This window comes from Sus scrofa, chromosome 6 (genome assembly GCF_000003025.6).
Source record: "Sus scrofa isolate TJ Tabasco breed Duroc chromosome 6, Sscrofa11.1, whole genome shotgun sequence".
NCBI classification, from domain to species: Eukaryota; Metazoa; Chordata; class Mammalia; order Artiodactyla; family Suidae; genus Sus; species Sus scrofa.
In genome coordinates, this window is record NC_010448.4 from 56,253,900 (window position 1) to 56,271,174 (window position 17,275).

Here is a 17,275-nt window from a genome sequence, read left to right on the forward strand (position 1 = left end):
GGCAATAACCCAGAAGACCACCGCCAGGATCAGGCCGAGAGCTCCTGGCTCCAGCTTTGATGACCAAGATCCTTCCAAAGAAAGAAGAATGTATGTTTGTCCCAATCCTGATTCCTATCCGAAACCCTGTTTTTCTCCTTTTTACTATAAAACGCCTCACAATTCTTTCCAATGGAGGGGGGAGGCGGGGGGGGGGGACCACAGTCTTTATGGCATTAGCCTGCTGTGACCCTCCTTTGCCTTGCCTGGCAATCAAGAGAGCTATTTTTTTTCCTCCTTTATCCAAAACTCTGTCTCTGCGTTTCAATTCGGCACCGGCACACAGAGGCCAAATTCCGGCAACAATTGGAGTAACAGATGGTGACTTTCGTTGTCCTTAAGCAAAATAGACCAAAGTCTTCTGTTCTGAAGACGTAGGCTGCACCGGGGGGGGGGGGGGGGGGGGGGGGGGGGGGGGGGGGTGCGCGCGGAGGATGAGGAAGGAAGGAAGGAAATCCATTTGATTTGAAAAACTCCCCTGCTGAATGTACTTATCAGATGTAAATAAATCAAGTCTCCGTCTACAAGGAACTAGATAAATAAACTGTGGTACCTCCCAAGAAAGCTACAAAGTGCAAATCTAAAGAAAAAAAAAAAAAAAAGAGAGAGAGAGAGAGATAGGGAGCTCTAGGTACTGAAATGAAAAATCTCCCAGGATATAGTCTTAAGTGAAGAAGGGAAGATGCCGAACCACATATGAAGATGTAATTGTCTGTGTGAAAATGTATAAAAATAAGAATCAGGGAGTTCCCCTGTGGCCAAGCAGTTAAGGACACAGCCTTGTCCCTGCTGTGGCTCGGGTCACTGCAGTGGCCTGGGTGGGATCCTTGGCCTGGGAACGTTCACATGCCATGGGTGTGGACCAAAAAATAATTCAAAATAGGTTATTCCTATTTTATTATGTTTGCATAAACATTGGAAGGACCCCCAAGAGACTCATAATAGGGGGGACCTTCAAGGGAGGGCAAAAAAAAAAAAAAAAAAAAAAAGAAATGAAGGGAACCTGTGTGGAATTGCAACTTCTCTCTGTACGTGTATAAATTTAAAATGTTAAACATGTGAACATATTACTTACTTAAAATTATATCTATATATAGATTAGATGACTCAAGGCATGGAAAACATTTAGAACAATGGCCCCATATCAGAATGTGCTAATTATTACTCAATACATAATATATATTGATGTTATAGAAAACGTGCTGTGGAAAGTTCTAGAAAGATGCAGCAGAAATTGATTCCGACCAGAGGGAGGACTAGACAAGTGGAACATGGGTATGAGTGACAGCTCTTTCCCTATCTACCCTTTTTTGGCGTATTTTCTCATCCTCTGCCATGGTAAATGTATTACCAAGTCAAACCGCAGAAGGATGCCTGCATTTTAATGAGCTATATATAATCTGCCAGGCAAGGAGCTTTATGATGACAAATGAATACAGATGCCTTTTTCTAGTGCGCTTCTAGGAGGAGATGACAGCAAGTGGATAAGAAACGCTGCAGTCTCTTTCACAGATAAAAATAATGGAGATCAAATATCCACGGGCTGATGGCTTGAAGGCCAAGACTGATTTAACCCCGAGTCCGTGATCCCCGGGCGTGGGATTTATTCCACATCTTTTGAGGGGTGTCAGAGTTCTGTGAGCCAGGCTGCGGCCAGGAGCCAGGGGTAACCTCCAGGACCGCCACGTGGTCCCAGGAACCTGTGCCTGCCTTCTGGGACCTCAGCACTCAGGAGGCTTCCATAAAGATACCTCGGCTCAGGTCATCTAGGGCTGAGCCCATGCTGTTACCGCTTGTGGTCTCTCTAAATCTGTCGTTAAAGGGTGTTGGCCAGCGGAAAACACACGAAAACAGCTCAAGAAGGTCTGCAGAGCTGTCCCCCTTGGCGGGTTGCGGGGGCGGGGGGGCGCATCCGTGTTAGATCGCCCTCTAGCGGACTCTGAGGGTAAAGCACCTTCAGCTTGGAAATGGACCAGGGGTGTGTGCATTAGGGCGAGAAGACCAGAACCACCCGGGGCTCGCTGCTCTGCGCACACGTTCACGGGGAGCCATTGGGTAAACACATACCTGCACTACTTGTTTTTTGCCCAGAGAAATAAAAGGAGGAAGTCTGTTGCGGGCTGAGTGAAATGGCCACTGGAGGGTGTGACGGTTGAGCTGAGATAAAAGGATGAAAGACGCCAGAGTCCAAGGATCAGGGCGGGGGTGGAGGTGGGGGGGAGAGACCCTCCCCCCCACCTCCACCCCCGCCGGCCCCACTGTGGAGGAGCAGGAAGGCCAGTGTTGATGAATCCAGAGTGACAGCAGAACGACGGGTGTGAAATGAAGCAGATAACGTGGTGTTGTCACAAAGACAGATACACAGATGGATGAAACAGAATATAGATTTCAGAGATACATACGCACATAGAAAGCCACCTCATCTGTGAACAAATGCTGGCAGCATTGCAGTGGGGAAAGGGTGAACTTTTTCTTTCTTTTTTTTTTTTTGTCCTACTGAGCCAGTGACCCCTACCCTACACCATATCCTCAAATAAATTTCCAAGTGGTTCTTAGGTCTGACAAAGAGAAAACAATACACATTCAAGAATAACACATCTTGGAGTTCCTGTCCTGGCACAGTGGTTAACGAATCCGACTAGGAACCATGAGGTTGCGGGTTCGGTCCCTGCCTTGCTCAGTGGGTTAAGGATCCGGTGTTGCCGTGAGTTGTGGTGTAGGCCACAGATGCGGCTCAGATCCCGAGTTGCTGTGGCTCTGGCGTAGGCCGACGGCTACAGCTCCGATTTGACCCCTAGCCTGGGAACCTCCATATGCTGCGGAAGCCGCCCAAGAAATGGCAAAAAGACAAAAAAGTAAAATAAAAAAATAACACATCTTCACTGCAGTGGCTCAGGGTCCTGCTGTGGTGTTTTTGAATCTCTTGCCTCAGGGAACTTACATATGCTGCGGGCATGGCCAAAAACCCAAAACCAAGGAGTTCCTGTCATGGCTCAGCGGTAAGGAACCTGACTAGTACCTTTGAGGATGTGGGTTCAATCCCTGGCCTCACTTAGTGGGTTAAAGATCTGACGTTGCCGTGAGTGTGGTGTAGGTCTCGCGGATGAGGCTCAGACTGGGCGTTGCTGTGGCTGTGGTGTAGGCTGACAAGTGCAGCTCTGATTTGACCCCTAGCCTGGGAACTTACATATGCCGCAGGTGCGGCCCTAAAAAGCAAAGAAAAACAAAACAAAACCCAAGAATAAGACATCTTGAATTCCCTGGTGGCTTAGAAGGTTATGAACCCTGAGTTGTCACTGCCGCAGCCCAGGTTGCAGCTGTGACTCATGTTCAATTCTGGCCCTGGAAGTTCAGCATGTCACAGGTGAGGCAAAAAAAAAAAAAAAAAAAAAAGAATAAGACGTCTTTGGGATATTGGGATTGGCAACAATTTCTTTTTTTCTTTTTCTTTTTTTCTTTTCCAAACACATGGCATATGGAAGTTCCCGGGCCAGGAAGTGACTCCCAGTTGGAGCTGCAACCTACGCCACAGCTGTGGCAACTGCAGATCCTTGACCCACTGTGCCAGGCTGGGGGATCGAACCCATGCCTCCACAGAGACAAGCCTGATCATTAACCCACTGTGCCACAGTGGGAACTCCTGGCAACAATTTCTTAACCAGGATACAGAAGCAGTAAGTACTAATGAAAAGTGAGAAACTGAACAATCTTAAAATGGAGAATTTCTGTGCCTACAGACAATGTTTGTGTCTCTCCTCCCCAAGTTTATATGTAGAAATCCTAACTTCCCCCCTCCCAGATGTATTTGGAGGTGGGCGGCTTGGGGTGGTAATTAGATCATGAAGGTAGAGCCCTCATGAAAAAGAGGGCTGTCAGGGAGTTCCCATTGTGGCTCAGGGGTTAACGAATCCAACTAGGAACCATGAGGTTGCGGGTTCGATCCCTGGCCTCGCTCAGTGGGTTAAGGATCTGGGCATTGCTGTGAGCTGTGGTGCAGGTTGCAGATGCAGCTTCGATCCCACGTTGCTGTGGCTCTGGTGTAGGCTGGCAGCAACAGCTCCAATGAGACCCCTAGCCTGGGAACCTCCATATATTGTGGGTGCAGCCCTAGAAAAGACAAAAAGACCAAAAAAAAAAGAGAGAGAGCAAGAGAGCGAGCTGTCTATGAGCCAGGAAGCAAGTCCTGGCCTGCCACTGACTCTGCCCCCCCTTGATCTTGGCCAGTCGGGTAGTGTTCTGTTAGAACAGCCTGATTGGACGAAGACATCTGTTCACCAAAAGTCACTTCTGATGAAATGTGGGGGTGGCACCTCTTGTGTCCAGATCCTCTGCAGAGATGTCCCTAGACCTTATCACTCCTCAGGGGACACAGGTTTTGGCTGCACGGGGATCTGGCCTCCAGGGCACTCGTCACCCACAGAGTCTGTGTGGTTTTCAGATGTCTCAATGGACCAGTCAGCCTTTGAGTCAGGAAACAGCAGACTCAAAATGGGTGACTGGTGGAGAGCTTAACTGTTTACAGCGGTGTGACCAGAGTGTAGGAAAATAATCCAGGATCTACTGTCCAGTAAAATAAAAGCAATGCAGAGCGCATCAGGGTTATGCCACTTCGTGAAGAAAGTTGAAAAATGGGATTACATTTTCCTGTGTTCTGGGTTTTGCACAAATAGTGGAAACATGCATAAGAAACTCATTGAGGGAGTTCCCTGGTGGTCTAGTGGTTAAGGATCTGGTGGTGTCACTGCAGCAGCTTGGGCTGCTGCTGTCTCGCAGGTTCAATCCCTGGCCTGGGAACTTCTGCATGCTTCTGGCATGGCCCCCCCAAAAAAATAAATAAAACCATCATGTGGTAGCATGTGAGGAAGGGAGGGGAACTATTTAAGTGTAGTAGCAGGAATGAGTTTTTTTTTTTTTTTTTTTTTTGGGTGTATCCATGGCATGTGATTGAACCTGGGATTGAACCCATGCCACAGCAGTGACCAGAGCCAGTGACTAGTGACAATGCTGGACCCTTAACTGCTAGGCCACCAGGGAGCTCCACAATATCTTTTAAAAGTTACGCCTTTCCCTATTATTTGGATGTCTTAAACTCATAGATGTGTTACCCACGTAGCAGCAATATATTAATTAGGAGGCTCCCATCAGGAAAAGCATTGGAGTTCCTGTCGTGGCTCAGCGGTTAACGAACCCGACTAGTATCCATGAGGACAGGGGTTTGATCCCTGGCTTTGCCCAGTGGGTTAAGGATCCAGCGCTACCGTGAGCTATGGTATAGGTCGCAGAGACAGCTCAGATCCTGCATTGCTGTGGCTCTGGCGTAGGCTGGCAACTGTAGCTCTGATTCAAGCCCTCGCCTGGGAACCTCCATATGCCACAGGGGTGGCCCTAAAAAGACCAAAAAAAAAAAAAAAAAAAAAAAAAAGGAAAGAAAGAAAAGCATTCAGAACAGTGCCTCAATTGTGGTGTCTTATTACCTACTCACCACTAAATCTATATGAGTAGCTGCAATGAATTTCTGGAAAAAGATAGGGAAGAGTGGTAAGAAGGGAGGGGGGTTGAGAAAACTGGAAAATTGGGGTGTGGGGGGACATTTATGGGACCTAAAAATTGTTTTTGAGATGTAGTTGACATATAGCATTGCGTAGGTTTAAGGTGCACGTGTTGATTTGACACGCTGATATATTGTAATGCAATGGCCACCACAGCATAGGTATCGATTTGATACATTTAAATATTGCAAAATGATTGCACAGGAGCCGGAGCTCACACCCCATCATCTCACTTAATTACCATTTCTTTTCTGTGGTGGGAACACTTAAGATCTCGTCTCCTAGCAACTTGGGAGTTTATAATGCAGTATGGATGACTCCGATCATCACGCTGTGCATTCGACCTGCAGCACCAGCTTATCCCAGTTCTGTGCCCTGAAACCTCAGCTCCCCACTTCTGGCACCCCCTGCCCTGGTAAGTACCATGGACTTTTTTTTTTTTTTTTTTTAACTACGTGTGGCTTTTTTAGATTCCATATATAAGTGATGGCCTACAGTTTTTGTCTTTCTCTGATTTATCTCACTTAGCATCATGTCCTCAAGGTCCATGCCTGTAGTTATAATCTTTTTTCTTCTTCTTCTTCTTCTTCTTCTTTTTTTTTTTTTGGCCACACCCATGGCATATGGAAGTTCCTGGGCTAGAGAGATGAAATCCAAGCTGCAGCTGCAACCTATGCCACAGCTACAGCAATGTCAGCTCCTTAAGCTGCTGAGCCAAAAGGGAACTCCTTTTCTTTCTTTCTTTTTTTTTTTTAGTGAGGTATAATTGACATATTGCATTCTGTTAGTTTCAGGTGTATAACATGATGTACTATGTGTATATATTGTGAAATGACTACCACAAGAGGTCCAGTTAACATCTATTACCACATGGTTATTTTTTTTTTTAATTTTTTAATTTTTTGGTCTTTCTGGCGATTCGAATTTTTAAGACCTAATCTCTTAGCAACTTTTTTTTTTTTGCTTTTTAGGGCCGCTCCCATGGCACATGGAGGTTCCCAGGCTAGGGGTCTCATCGGAGCTACAGCTACCAGCCGACCCCACAGCCACAGCCACGCAGGATCCAAGCCACATCTGCAATCTACACCACCGCTCATGGCAACACCAGATCCTTAACCCACTGAGCGAGGCCAAGGATCGAACCTGCAACCTCATGGTCCTTTGAAGGATTTGTTTCTGCTGTGCCACCACGGAAACTCCAACAACGTTCAATTATAGAATTCGGTATTGTTAGTTACTATTATCATGCTGTGTATTATGCCACCACCACTTACTTTCTAACCTGAAGTTTGTACCCATTTGTAACTTTTTGTTTTGGCTACACCCATGGCAAGTTCCTGGGTCAGGGACTGAACCTGCACCATGGCAGCAACCTGAGCCACAGCAGTGAAAATGCAGGATCCTTAACCTGCTGAGTCACCGGGGGACTCCCGGTAACCCTTTTTCTTGTATGTCTGCCATTCTGTCCTTTGTCCTTTGCGATTCACCACGTGTGTTATTACTGAGTCAGAAGCTGGCTGCATAATTTCCTCTGGCGAGTAGGGAGTCTTATGATGGGGAAAGGAAGGCAGAGGCCTCTCTGTCACCCAGCGTCTGGAGGAGACTTAACTGAGCTTGCCCCTGGGCAGAGAATACCAGCCGCACTGCAAAGATTGACAGAGAGATACACAACGATTGCTGACATGCTCCCCCACAAGTGTCGGGGAGGAAGGCCAGAATCTGACCCCACGCCCCACATCTCTAGATCTGGGCTTCCCCCCAGCGCTTACCTATCACTGGGATCTGGTTTCTGTGAGTCGAGTCGGGTGGGGTGGGCCTGTCCACCCAGCAGACTGGGAGCTGCTCCAGGGCTGCAGCCCCACCCGTCCCTCTCCAAGAATGAGAATCCTAGGAGGTTTCCAGAATGTGTCATTCCCAGATAAACTTAGGCCTGGAGAGTGAGGCTGGGCAGGCCCCAGGGAGCTCTGTCTGTCTGTTCTGGGCAGGAGTCTGGGGCAGGCTGTTTCAGGAAAGAAACTTTTAGAAAAGGAAGGCAGAGTTTTCAAGGCAAGGCTGGGCCCGTGAGGGCTCTTGCTCGCTGAGAGCTCCCTCTAGGGGCTGTGATGGGAAAGTGCACTTATCCCAGACTGAAAAAGACAATAATATTTGGAGCTGCCCGTGTGGCCCAGCAGGTGAAGAACCCAAATAGTACCCATGAGGATGCGGGTTCCATCCCTGACCTCACTCAGTGGGTTAAGGATCCAGTGTTGCTGTGAGCTGTGGTGTAGGTTGCAGACGCTGCTCAGATCTGGCATTGTTGTGGCTGTGGTATAGGCGGGCAGCTGTAGCTCAGATTAGATTCCCTAGACTGGGAATCTCCCTATACCATGGGTGTGGCCATAAAAAGAAAAAAAAAAGGTGATAATACTCTTCCCTTAGGCCATTATTTGTTGACTGGGCAGGCCAAAGGACGGTGGCAGGGGATAAGACAGGCACAGTCCATACAATGAAATATTAGTCATAAAAAAGAACCAAGTTGTGCCATTTGTGACAACATGGATGGCCTAGAGGGTATCATGCTAAGTGAAAAAGGTCAAACAACACAGAAACAGAGTCACAGACACAGGTTAAGGGACCTGGAGAAAGAGAAACAGGAATGGCTTTCTTGACATCAGAACTCATGTTGGGAGTTCCCTGGCGGTCTAGTGGTTATGATTCAGTGAGTTCACCCTGGTTCACTCTCTGGCCCAGGAGTCCCAGGCACAGCCAAAACAAAACAAAGACATTTTAGCCCAACCCATTGTGTGATCTAAGCCTGGCTACAATGCTGGCTTTTGAACAAGTCTCAGAAATTAATGATCTTAAGGGAGGGAAAGAAGGAACCAGGGAGGAGCAGTCAAGAGGCAAGAGTGCAGCCTTGGGGCAGATCCTGGTTCCTCCTCAACAACACAGTCTTTGAGTCTTGTGGGACCTGATGCCCCACCCTGGAGCTGGGATGTTGACTCTCTAAAGCCTGGCCTCTGCCACCTTGGCCCCAATTCTATGCTGAATTCTCCTCTGCTCAAGCCCTCTCACGAATATGCATGGCTCCTTAGCTTAAAACTTCCCCAGTTTTGCTAATTGAGGGTGACACTGCTTTGGGAAAGATCCCTGATGTTCTCCTTATGCACTGCAAGTAATAAATCCTTCCTTCTCCCACTCTTGGGCTTGGTGGTGTATTGGCGTGACACCCACCAAGAGGCGAACTCAGTTTTCAGGTAGCAAACCAACAGGGCATTGCCAAAGGGGAGAGAAGTGGGGGTAGGAAAGAAAGAGGTGGGGAGACTGAGAGGGACACGCATCCAGAGACGCAAAATAAATGAGTCACAGGCAAAAGAAATGCAAGAGTGGGGGATATAGTCAATAACCACATAATAGCTTCATACGGTGACAGATTGTAACTAGACGGCTCCTGGCGATCATTTTGAAATGTATAGAAATAACCAATCACTATGTTGAGTTGCAGCAATTAACCTAGTGTTGTAGGTTACTTACAGTCAAAAACAAACGTGCCAAGAAACAGACAGAAAGACGTCAGGTTTGTGGCTGCCAGGGGTGGGGGTGGGGGAATTGGATGAAGATGGTCAAAAAGCAGAGAATTCCAGTTCAATGATAAATAAGTACCAGGGCCATCGAGTAAAACAGGATGAATTTAACTAAGTACTTATTTATGAATTAAGTATGTACCAGGGCCATCAAGTAAAACAGAGAATTAACCCTGCTCTGCGTTATATATGAAAGTTCTCATCACGAGGGAGACAATTTTTTTCTATTTCTTTTCTTTTCTTTTTTGGGCCTCCCCCATGGCACATGGAAGTTCCCAGGCTAGGGAGCCAATCAGAGCTGCAGCTGCCGGCCTACACCACAGCCCCAGCAGCACCAGATCTGAGCCGCACCCGCCATCTACACCACAGCTTGCAGCAATGCTGGATCCTTAACCCACTGCGTGAGGCCAGGGATCGAACCTGCATCCTCATGGACACCAGCTGGGTTCTTAAGCCGCTGAACCACAACGGGAACACCCTCTTTCTTTCTTTCTTTTTTTCTTTTTAGCTGCACCCAAAGCAGGTAGAAGTTCCCAGGCCAGAGGTCAAACCCACACCACAGCAGTGACAACGCCGGATCCTTAACCTGCTAAGCCACTAGGGAACGCCTCTATTTCTTTAATTTTGTATCTCTAGGAGATGGTGGATGTTCACCAAACTTACTGTGATTCTTAATTCATGAAGTGTGCAGATCAGGTCATTAGGCTGTACCCTTAAACATATGCAGTCCTGTATGTCAATTACAGCTTGATAAAATGAGAGGAAAATTTAAAATGACAGACATGGTCCATCAAGGGCCACAATCTAAGGAGACAGAGAGAAGATACATAGGGAAAAAAAAAAAAACTAGAGGCTTTCAAATACGACAGGTGGAATCCAGGTGAGGATGTCTGGGGGTCCTGGGAGGGGAACTGGCAGGTGCGGGAGCCATGCCTGAGATGGTAAATCCGAGCTGAGGACTGAAAGATAAGGGGGAGCCACCCCTGTGAAGAGCCTCAGCGAGTCTGGACATCCAGACACAGGGGAGAAGGAGCATCAGGACCCAGCATAATGGGGATGCAACTTAAGTGTATGAAAAAAGAGTCAGAGGCGTTCCCTTCGTGGCTCAGTGGAAACAAATCTGAATACTGTCCCTGAGGACGCAGGTTCGATCCCTGGCATTGCTGTGAGCTGTGGCGTAGGTTGAGGATGTGGCTCGGATCCTGCGTTGCTGTGGCTGTGGCGTAGACTGGTGGCTACAGCTCTGATTGGACCCCTAGCCTGGGAACCTCCACATGCTGTGGTGTGGCCCTAAAAAAAGACAATCAATCAATCAATCAATCAATAAGGAAAAAGAAGGAATCATAGAGAGAGAGACGCTGGCCAGGAGGTAGGAAATAAACAGCTCTGGTTAGCCGAAGCCAGATCCTGTCAGGCCTTTTTAGGACACAATTAAGTCGCTGGCTTTAGTTCAGGGTGGAAAAGGAAGCAATTAGATGCCTTTTAGAGAGGAAGTGACAAAATCTAATTTCTGTGCTGAAAGAATCTGGCTGGGTGGGGGAAAGACAGCAAGATGGGGGTTCCCTGGTAGCCTCGTGGTTAAGAATTCAGCATCCGGAGTTCCCATTATGGCGTAGTGGTTGGCAAATCCGACTAGGAACCATGAGGTTGCGGGTTCAATCCCTGGTCTTGCTCAGTGGGTTAAGGATCCGGCATTGCTGTGAGCTGTGGTGTAGGTTGCAGACGTGGCTTGGATCCTGCGTTGCTGTGGCTCTGGTGTAGGCTGGCAGCTACAGCTCCGATTAGACCCCTAGCCTGGGAACCTCCATATGCCGCGGGAGCGGCCCAAGAAATAGCAAAAAGGCAAAAAAAAAAAAAAAAAAAAAGAATTCAGCATCCTCAGTGCTGTGGCGCAGGTCGCTGCTGTGGCGCGGGATCCATCCCTGGCTGGGGAACCTGTGTATGCCACGGGCACAGCGCCCCCCCCCCCACTCCCCAAAGACAGCAAAGTGGCGAGTGTGAAGCCAGGAAGCCAGGTGAGAAGCCCAGAGCAGACCTGGGGACGTCATTGGGGTCTTTGGGGAAGATGCCGGCGGTCTTTGGCGGGTGGCTGCGGGGCACCCAAGGTAATGGGAGCTTCTGCAACTCAGCCAGTCTCTACAGAGCGGAGTGTGTCCTATACTGCCAACGAAGCCAGGAAGAAGACAAAGTCCCTGTGCTTGTGGGGCTCCTCTTCCACAAGGGGGGACTGATAAGTGACCACACGAGCACGAAGGCTTAGCCCGGGATGTCTGACCTGACCCGGACAGTGAAGACGGACAGAGCCGCGGAGGGGACTGGGAGGGGCTTAGGCCTCCGAGTCGCCCGCAAGGTGATCAGCAAAGGCCTTTCCAGAGATGATGCCTGACCTGGGGCCCAAAGAGTCCCCAGGAGAGCCTTCCAGGAGAGGAGATGCCAAGTTCTAGGTCACTGCTGCGGCGCAACTTTGAGCCCCGGCTTGGGAACAGCTGCACGCTGCGGGCGGAGCCAAAACCACCAGGCGCGCCCTCGTGCAACCAAGGACAGAGGGTCATCTTAGAGGGACTCACCTTATGATAGACTCACTGTTCCGCAGAAATCCGCCCCAGGATTGCGAGCTGAGATTGTCTGAGGAGCCAGTCGTCCCAGGTGATGCTGACTGGGCTCTGTGATGGTTGAGAGACATCTGGTCAAGAAAAGATAGCAGGGTTATTCCACCAGGTATATAGGAAGGCAAGGTCATTGGGGACCAGGGAAGTCCCTGGATACCTTTGCTGGGTATGTCGGCAGGACAGGGGCTTGCTGCTCTTTTCCCCAGCATTTCTCAGGGTTGCGTTTCACGCAAGCTACCTGGATGGGTGAGGACCGTCTCCTTCTGGAACCAAGCACAGGGCTCCCAGGAAGGGGTGGGTTCAAGCTTAGTGCTTTTCAGCTCGGACACAAAGCCCTGCATGTTCAGAAACCCTCCCGGCCCCTCTGCTGCCCAGGAGGGGGGATTTGGAGACCAGAGGAACTGACAAAACTACAGTCTTGGTGTTCCCATTGTGACTCAGTGGTTTAAGAACCCGACGTAGTGTCCTTGAGGATGCAGGTTCGATCCCTGGACATGCTCAGGGGGTTAAGGATCTGGCGCTGGCTGTGGGGTGTGGTCTAGGTCACAGATGCAGCTTGGATCTGGCATTGCTGTGGCTGTGGTGCAGCCCTCAGCTGCTGCTCCAATTCAACCCCTAGCCTGGGAACTTCCATATGCCACATATGCAGCCCTAAACAGACGAAAAGAAAAAAAAGAACAAAACAAAACAGGACATGGTCTCATGCTATCTGTCATGCTGTGAGTAATTAATATATCTTTGATCTCTGACCCCGGTGTCTCGTACCTTCTGCCAGCATCCATGAAACAGAGTAAGACATTGGTTTGTACTAGTGCAAAATCCGGGACCCCCGAGCGTGACCTTGAGAAACGGATCGCTAAGATCTCTGAGAGCTTTGGCAGAGACTGTGGGCTCACTCTCCATTCCAGACTGTGAGGGATGAAGTCAGAGTTCCCCTTGGATTAAGACCTCATTCGCTACAGGATCTGGAGGAATGCCTGGGACAGAGTAAAGAGGTTACATAGAAGGCACTGTGCTTCTTAGCATTTTTAAATTGTTGTTATGGAGACATGCAGAGACACACTTTAAAAAGAAGAAGGGCTCATCTGGGGAACTTCTGGGAAGAAAATGAACATATCTGGGGGATTTGGCCTCAGGCATTCTGGGAAGCAGATGAATTCATTTGGGAAATTGTCCTACACTCAGAAAAGTTGTCATCCCATGGACACAGATAAGAAGAAGGTGCTGAGAAACATGCTTTTTTTTTTTTTCTTTCCTTTTTTGGCCACCCCACGCCATATAGAGTTCCTGGGCCAGGGATCAGATCTGAGCCACTGTTGTGACCTACACCCACTGTGCCGGGTCAGGGATTGAACCTGTAACCCTGGCGCTGCAGAGACGCCGCCAATCTCCATTGCACCATAGCGGGAACTCTAAGTGTGCATTTTTTGTGTGTCTATATCTATATCTACAGAGAGAGGGATTTTATTATGGGGAATGAGCTGGTGCAATTGCAGAGACTGATAAGTCTCAAGATCCGCCTTCGGCAAGCAGGAGACCCGGAAGAGCTGATGTCTCCTTCTTGATCACAGACTCAGGAGGAATCAATATTTCAGTCTGAATCCAAAGCAGGGGAAAAAAAGGGAGTTCCCGTTGTGGCTCAGTGGAAAAAATCTAACTAGCATCCATGAGGATGCAGGTTTGATCCCTGGCCTCACTCAGTGGGTTAAGGATCTGGCAGTGCCATGAGCTGTGGTGTAGGGCACAGACACAGCTCAGATCTGGTGTTGCTGTGGCTGTGGTGTAGGCTGGCAGCTACAGCTCTGATTCGACCCTCAGCCTGGGAACCTCCATATGCCGTACGTGTGGCCCTAAAAAGATTAAAAAAAAAAAAAAAGAGAGAGAGAGAGACGCCAAAAATGCAACTTCCCAGCTCGAAGGCAGTCAGGCAGAAGGACTTCTTTCTAACTCAGCCTTGTTCTATGCAGGGCTTCACCTGATTAGATAAGGCCCACCCCCTTGCAGAGTGCGGTCTGCTTTACTGATTCAAATGTTAATTTCATCCAGAAATGCCATCGCAGACACCCCCAGAATAATATGTCAACAAATATCGGGGCACCTCGTGGGCCAGCCAGACTGACACAGTGAATTAACCATCACACTCAGGGAGTTCCCGTTGTGGCTCAATGGGTTAAGAACGTGACTAGCATCCATGAGGAAGCAAGTTCCATCCCTGGCCTCACTCAGTGGGTCATGGGATCTGGCGTTGCCTCGCTCACTGGGTCATGGGATCTGGCGTTGCCATGAGTTGTGGTGCAGGTCGCAGACACAGCTTGGATCTGGTGTGGCTGTGGCATAGGCCAGCGGCTGCAGTTCTGATTCAGCCCCTAGCCGGGGAGCTTCCATATGCCGCAGGTACGGCCATAAACAAGCAAACCAAAAAAGAAACCAACCAGCCAACCAACAAAACCCCATCACACTCAGCCTTTACTCTGAGCTTCTGGGGACAGAGCTCTGCATCTGAACTTCACTTGATCTATGTTTTTGGAAGGATTCGGGGAAAATCTGAAAAGCATCATGGGGAGGAGCCAGGGCACAGGTGTAGACAGCCTAGGTTCAAACCCTGTCTCTACCATTTAGTAATGAAATGCCTGTTACGTATTTGCTGCAAAGATTTGCTGCAAAGATTTCCTCTCAGATCTGTGTCATCCTGTTGCTTCTTCCATCTGAAAGCGGAGTCTGTACTATACATAAAATAAATAAGCAATAAGGATTTACTGTACAGCACAGGGAGCTATATTCAATATCTTGTAATAATCTATAATGAAATATAATCTGAAAAATATATATAACTGGCTGTACAGCAGAAATGAACACCACATTGTCAATCAACTATACATCAATAAAATAATTTTTTCTTTTTCTTTTTAGGGATGCACCTGCTGCCTATGGAGGTTACCGGGCTAGGGGTGGCATCGGAGCTGCAGTTGCTGCCCTACACCACAGCCACAGCAACACTGGATCTGAGCCGCAACTGCGACCTACACAGCAGTTTCCAGCAACAACAGATCCTTAACCCACTGAGTGATGCCAGGGATTGAACACACATTTTCATAGATGCTATGTTGGGTTTTTAACCCACAGAGCCACAATGGGAACTCCAATAAATAATTTGGAAAAAAAAGAAATAAAGGAGTTCCCATCGTGGCTCCTTGGTAATGAACCCAACCAGTATCCATGAGGATGTGGATTTGATCCCTGGCCTTGCTCATTGCGTTAAGGATTCAGCATTACCATGAGCTGTGGAGTAGGTCTCAGACGTGGCTCGGATCCTGAGTTGCTGTGGCTGTGGCACAGGCCAGCAACTGCATCTCTGATTCGATCCCTAGCTTGGGAACCTCCATATGCCACGGGTGCAGCCCTAAAAACACAAAGAAATAAATTCAAGGAGTAAATAGGTACTTTATAAAAAAAAGAATGAAAAAAGAAAATAATCATTGAAACCAGAGGCCAAAAGTTTCAACTTATTAGTGAGAACACCTTCAAACAATCTCCAAAAACAAAAAACATTCGCCCATATTAGCTCTGGGTTATTCATTCATCTTTGTGTGGATAAGGAAGAAAAAAGTTAGCAAATATTTACACACCCAGTGTCTTAAAATTAAAGTCTAAAACACATATATTCTATAACTTCCCATCATAAAAGATAATACTCATCAGATTGATAGTTTTTTTTTAAGAATCCCAAGGATGATAAACTTGAAATTAGGACTGACAGTAATGGGCAATCATATTAAAATGTTTCTTGTGAAAAATTCTGCTGATTGAAGGCTGTGTGTGAAATCAGGTTTGTGGAATGTTGGTGAGTTGTGAGTGTTTGGTTATCACAAGTCTGTGATAACCAAACACTGGCTGATAGATATGGAACCTGCTGATGTAGCTTTAAGTAGCTTAACGAGTATAGATGTTTGCACAGATTATCTCAGAATTTAGGACAAATATAAAGTTCTTCCTTCCTGCAAAGTTATCCTGAGCGTAAAATAAACCAACGGCTCTAACAGGTACCAGTGGAGAGGGTTGCGCAGATTGCCCTTGAATTTGGAACAAATGTAAAGTCACTTCTCCCTGCAGAGTTATTCTGTGCATCAAATAAACAAATGACTCTGACAGGCAACTTTAGAACAGTGGTTCTCCATTGAAGAAAATTTTGCCTCCTCTTTTTTTCTTTTTCTTTTGACTTTTTGGCCGCACCTGTGCCAAGTGGAAGCTCCTGGGTCAGGGATTGAACCTGAGTCACAGAAGCAACCTGAGCCACTGCAGTGACAATGCCAGGGAACTCCTGTCCCCTGTTTTAAAACACAGGTTCTGTTGCTATCCAGGTATGGTGAGGCCAACAGATCAAGGCATGGTTGCCATTGAAAACACAGCTTTTTTTCTTTTCGTTGTCTTTTCTTGGGGGGCCGCATCTGCAGCATATGGAAGTTCCCAGGCTAGGGGTTGAATTGGAGCTACAACTGCCAGCCTACACCACGGCCATAGCAATGCCAGATCTGAGCAGCGTCTGCCACCTACATCACATCCCAGGGCAACACTGGATCCTTAACCCACTGAGCAAGGCCAGGGATCAAACTAGTATAGTCATGGGTGCTACTTGGGTTTGTTGCCACTGAGCCACAGCGAGAACTCCAAAAAACATGGTTTCTGGGGAGTTCCTGTCATGGCTCAGTGGTTAACAAATCTGAATAGGAACCATGAGGTTTCGGGTTTGATCCCTGGCCTTGCTCAGTGGGTTAAGGATCCAGCGTGAGCTCTGGTGTAGGTCGCAGATGTGGTTTGGATCTCGCATTGCTGTGGCTGTGGTGTAGGCTGGAGGCTACAGCTCCGATTGGACTCCTAGCCTGGGAACCTCCATATGCCAAGGGTGTGGCCCTAAAAAGGCAAAACAAACAAATGAACAAAAAAACCTGGTTTCTTACTGGGATATAATAAAAAATATGTATTTGATTTGCATCCCTGGTTCCTGACACAGAGCTTCTAAAACGCTTATAGGCGTTCCTTGGTGGCACAGTGGGTTAAGATCTGGAAGTGTCCCAGCTGTGGTGCAGGTCGCAACTGTGGCACTGGTTTGGTCCCTGGCCCCAGAACTTCCACATGCCGTGGGCATGGCCCCCCCCAAAATTATTTAAAATTAAAAATAATGATATCACTTATAACTGGAATCTAATATCCAGCACAAATGAACATCTCCTCAGAAAAGAAAATCATGGACTTGGAGAAGAGACTTGTGGTTGCCTGATGGGAGGGGGAGGGAGTGGGAGGGATCGGGAGCTTGGGCTTATCAGACACAACCTAGAATAGATTTACAAGGAGATCCTGCTGAATAGCATTGAGAACTATGTCTAGATACTCATGTCGCAACAGAAGAAAGGGTGGGGGAAAAAACTGTAACTGCAATGTATACATCTAAGGATAACCTGACCCCTTGCTGTACAGTGGGAAAAAAAAAAAATCTTCAAAAAAAAATTAAAAATAAAAC

The 17,275-nt window shown here is 47.8% G+C and overlaps 1 protein-coding gene across 1 annotated transcript in view; it reads right to left on the reverse strand.

Annotated features, from left to right (window-relative positions):
• Positions 1-17,275, reverse strand: part of MYADM (myeloid associated differentiation marker) — a 42,272-nt gene that overhangs the window by 17,594 nt on the left and 7,403 nt on the right. Inside the window, exon 3 of the mRNA XM_021094908.1 lies at positions 11,719-11,834. The gene's annotated coding sequence lies outside the window, so the exon portion shown is untranslated. The remainder of the gene's footprint in view (positions 1-11,718; positions 11,835-17,275) is intronic.